This window comes from Lathyrus oleraceus, chromosome 7, assembly GCF_024323335.1.
Source record: "Lathyrus oleraceus cultivar Zhongwan6 chromosome 7, CAAS_Psat_ZW6_1.0, whole genome shotgun sequence".
Classification (NCBI taxonomy): Eukaryota; Viridiplantae; Streptophyta; class Magnoliopsida; order Fabales; family Fabaceae; genus Lathyrus; species Lathyrus oleraceus.
The window spans coordinates 281905519-281909934 of NC_066585.1; positions in this window are offsets into that span (position 1 = coordinate 281905519).

The window sequence follows — 4416 nt, forward strand, 5'->3', positions numbered from 1 at the left end:
TCCCATCATTAGGATCCCGCATCTGAGGCATGCGCTGGTTGACCCTCTTTTGACATCTACACCCAACCTTCATATTAGATATGCAGCTTCGAGAATATTCCACTTTTGGGCTTCATACATATTCTTCGGGCTAGAACATGTTGTAACGACTCCTCAATTGGGCTTGCTGGGGAAATAAAGCTTGTAGGCGACTTCACTGGGGAATCTTCAAGTTGAGCCTTAGGCTGGCTTACTGGAACACGATTCTCAGGCTGAATCTTCGAAATGACCCTCAGGCTAGATCACTGGAACACGATTCTCAAGCTGAATCTTCAAATGACCCTCAGGCTGGATCACTGGAACACGATTCTCAGGCTGAATCTTCATAATGAACCTCAGACCAGATCACTGGAACACGATTCTCAGGCTGAATCTTCGAAATGACCCTCAGGCTGGATCACTGGAAAACGATTCTCAGGCTGAATCTTCGAAATGACCCTCAGGCTGGATCACTGGAACACGATTCTTAGGCTGAATCTTCAAATGACCCTCAGGCTGGATCACTGGAACACGATTCTCAGGCTGAATCTTCAAAATGAACCTCAGGCCAGATCACTGGAAAACGATTCTCAGGCTGAATCTTCGAAATGACCCTTAGGCTGGATCACTGGAAAACGATTCTCAGGCTGAATCTTCGAAATGACCCTCAGGCTGGATCACTGGAAAACGATTCTCAGGCTGAATCTTCAAAACGACCCTCAGGCTGGATCACTCACGCTTGATCCTCTGGCTGGATCTCATGACCTTGGTTGTAAAGTAATTCTTCAGTCTGCTTTGAAGAACCTGTTTATCAACTTATGTGTATGTTTGATATGCATGCAAATGCAAATGCAAATGTTATGCATGGTGCAAAAGAAAAAAGAAATCTGCTTGGGGAAGCAACTCTGGTAGGGAGCGGATCGCTGTATCAATCCTTGAATGCTCTGGGGGAACGATCCGTCTGCCGGGACCGGGGAGCCACCAAAAATAAATTGGCCTTTTTTGAAAAGTTGACCTTGCTGGGGAAGTATCAACTATGGGAACCTTGTTTGGCGAGGCTCTGTGAGGAGAGTCTGTGGGGAAAACACTTCCTGGGGAAATGTCGTAGGAAACGACCTTTGCTGGGGATATGAACTTGCTAATCGCCCTCAAGCTGGGGATTAACAAATCTGTTAAAAATAATCTGCTGGGTAATGAGATGAACACTGGGAACACCACCCTCTCATCTGTTGGTTATGCAACCACTCCGCTGTTGCTAGGAAGATACAGTCTGACACTGTCAACTCCGCTGGGGATATATAGTCTGGATACTGTCAACTCTGCTGGGGATCATGCTCTGCTGAGGAGAGACTTTGTCAACCGCTTGGGGATGAGGATTCATGACTTGGCATCCGGTTCCTGTGACCTGCAACCAAAAATACACGTATGCCTCTGGGGAATTACTCGGTTTGAATTCACCGTCCGGGATTAAGCACATTCAAAGCAATTTTAAATGTTTTCCTGTGCAAATCATCTACAAAAGCAACCATTATGTTCATATGCAATATGTTTTATCAAAAATTCGGACATTTTTGCAAACAAACTTATAAATGAAAAATAAAGAGGCTCTTTAACTGAATTATTCGACTCTTACTGGGGAGAAAATTTGTGCCAGGAATAGGCGAGGGTATCAGGAAGCTGATCCCTGAAAAGAGGTGATCGCTATAAAAAGAGAACTATCCTAATGGCAATGGGGATACGGGGTCCCACCGAGTTTCGACTCTGCTATGGCTCGTATGTCCTCAAGACGCTCTGCTCATCTTGCTTTCTGAAGTGGATGATTAGTCGATCTTTAACCTTCGAAGATTGTCGGATTGAATGAAACAGTGATATAACACTGATGAACTCAGATCACAGTCATTCGCTTATTCCCTAACTTTTGCATGGATCGCCCCCTTTTTGGGTTTTCAATCTACCGGGATACCCATTTTTTCCTGAGCCGCCCTTTTGGGTTTTCGTCTCACCGGGTGTACTCTTTTTTTATATCCCTAATTTTTTCCCGAACCTCTTTATTCTCTTTTTTTTTGTTCGTCGGGATGCCCTTTTTTTTCCTGGACTATTCTTTTTATCGTCCAGCGGGTCTATTTTATGCGAAGTATTTTTTTAACTGCGTCTGAGTTGACAGGGGACGGGAAGTCTTCGTCATTCCTGATTGTTAGCATCAAAGCTCCGTCATAGAAAATCCTTTTAACCACGTACGGACCCTCATAGTTCAGTGTCCATTTGCCCCTGTGATCTGTGTTGGGAGGAAGAAATATTTTGAGTACCAATTCACCGACTTGATACCCCCGAGGGCGCACTTTCTGACCAAATGCTTTCTTCATTCGTCTCTGACCGAGATACGTCAATTCTGGGTACGTAGTTCCAGCATAGCACCTTAATCATCGAAGACAAGGTAAACAAAGCATGAGCAAATTGGTTTTCTTCAAAAGAAAGTCAACAATCTTCTCGTGTAGTCTCTGTAAGAAGCCAGATGAGGCTGAGGTGTATACCATTTCCCGTTGGTTTGATTGATGACCAAAGCTGAATCCCCGTATACATCCAGGGTTTTAATCTGTATATTGACGGCTTCCTCAAGTCTTAAGATACAAGCTTCGTATTTGGCTTCATTGTTGGTGCAGGGAAAAGTTATTCTGGCACCAAATGGCATATGAACCCCCTTCCGGTGTGATCAACACTACACCAACTCTGCGACCATTGACGTGGACCGCCCCATCAAACATCATAACCCATTTGGATTCAGGGTCAGGCCCCTCCTCCGGGAGTGGTTCCTCTCAATCTTTCGATTTGAGAAACATGATGTCCTCATCAGGAAAGTCAAACCTCATAGGTTGGTAATCATCAATCGGTTGCTCTGCAAGATAGTCTGACAAGACACTTCCCTTGATGGCTTTTTGTAAAGTGTATTGGATGTCATACTCTGTCAGTATCATTTGTCACCTAGTAACCTTTCCGGTAAGTGCTGGCTTTTCAAAAATATACTTGACTGGATCCATCTTTGATATCAATAGAGTCGTGTGAGTCAACATATACTGTCTTAGTCGGCGAGCAGCCCATGCCAAAGCGCGGCAAGTTTTCTCGAGCAATGAGCATCTTTGTTCACAGTCGGTAAGCTTTTGCTAAGGTAGTATATTGCATGCTCTTTTCGACCTGACTCGTCATGCTGACCGAGCACACAACCCATTGACCTTTCTAACACAGTCAAGTACATGATCAACGGTCTTTCCTCTCGGCCTGTAGACTTGCCCCGATCTTGATCTCTTTCTTGTCGTCTACGGTACCGATGTTGACGGTCTCAATCACCTCCTGATAAGGTGTAATAGCTCGGTCCTCTTGTTTCAACAATCTGGCTAACCCTTCAGGCAATTCACAATCTTCCTCAACCCCTTCTTCGGCTTAATAGATAGGATTGTCGAAGTCATACTTGGCCATAGCAGCGTCGTTAGTAGTGAGATCCGGGTGGTCCGCTCTGCATGATGGAGGATCATGCTTTACCTTAGAATGAGAGATTTTTTTTTTGGAAAGAAAGAAAAAACGAAAAAAGAGACATTGCCATTTTTTTTTGTTAAAGTAAAAAAAACTGAAAGAAAGAGAACACAAAATTGTTTGCAAAAACCGTCCTTTATTGATGATAAAAATAATTGCGAAATGTAACTAAATGGATGGCCCTACAAATGAGCCGTTACACCTTGGGCAAAGTGTAAGACTTTATTATGCATGTAATAAAGGAAAACAATAAAAATCACTCTTTCAGTAGAGTAACCCGGACGGTTTTTTCAGACGACCAATTGTCGAGCTTTTCTCCCGGGACACACGGGCGAATCCAGCTATCTAAGTCACAGTCGCTGTCAGCCTTGTCTTCATCTGCAGCATTGACGATGTGGGGAGAAACCAAACCCCCGCTGGAGAGAGTACCGGTTTCATTCTTCTGAGATCCCGGAGCATACCCCAATCCAAACTTGTCTTCTTTGATGACTGGCTCCACAAATTTGCCCCAGCCTTGGGCATCACCAGCTTTAACCACTTCGACAGCTTGCTTGTATGAAGAGATAGAAGTCCCGACCTTCTCAAACTCAGGTGAAAAGACAGCTTCGGGCGCGACCTCATTGATGTTTATGGCTTCGAAGCCCTGACACAGCATCTCGTGCATCTCGCCGTCCATCTCTACATACTTAAATGTAGACAGGTGGCTAACAAAAATATCCTCTTCATCACAGACAGTGACGACCTGACCTTCTAGTTCATATTTGAGCTTCTGGTGGAGGGTAGAAGTAACAACACCGGCAGCGTGAATCTAGGGCCGACCTAGCAGACACCTTGTAGTCACTTTTCTTGATAAACCTCATAAACTCATCCACT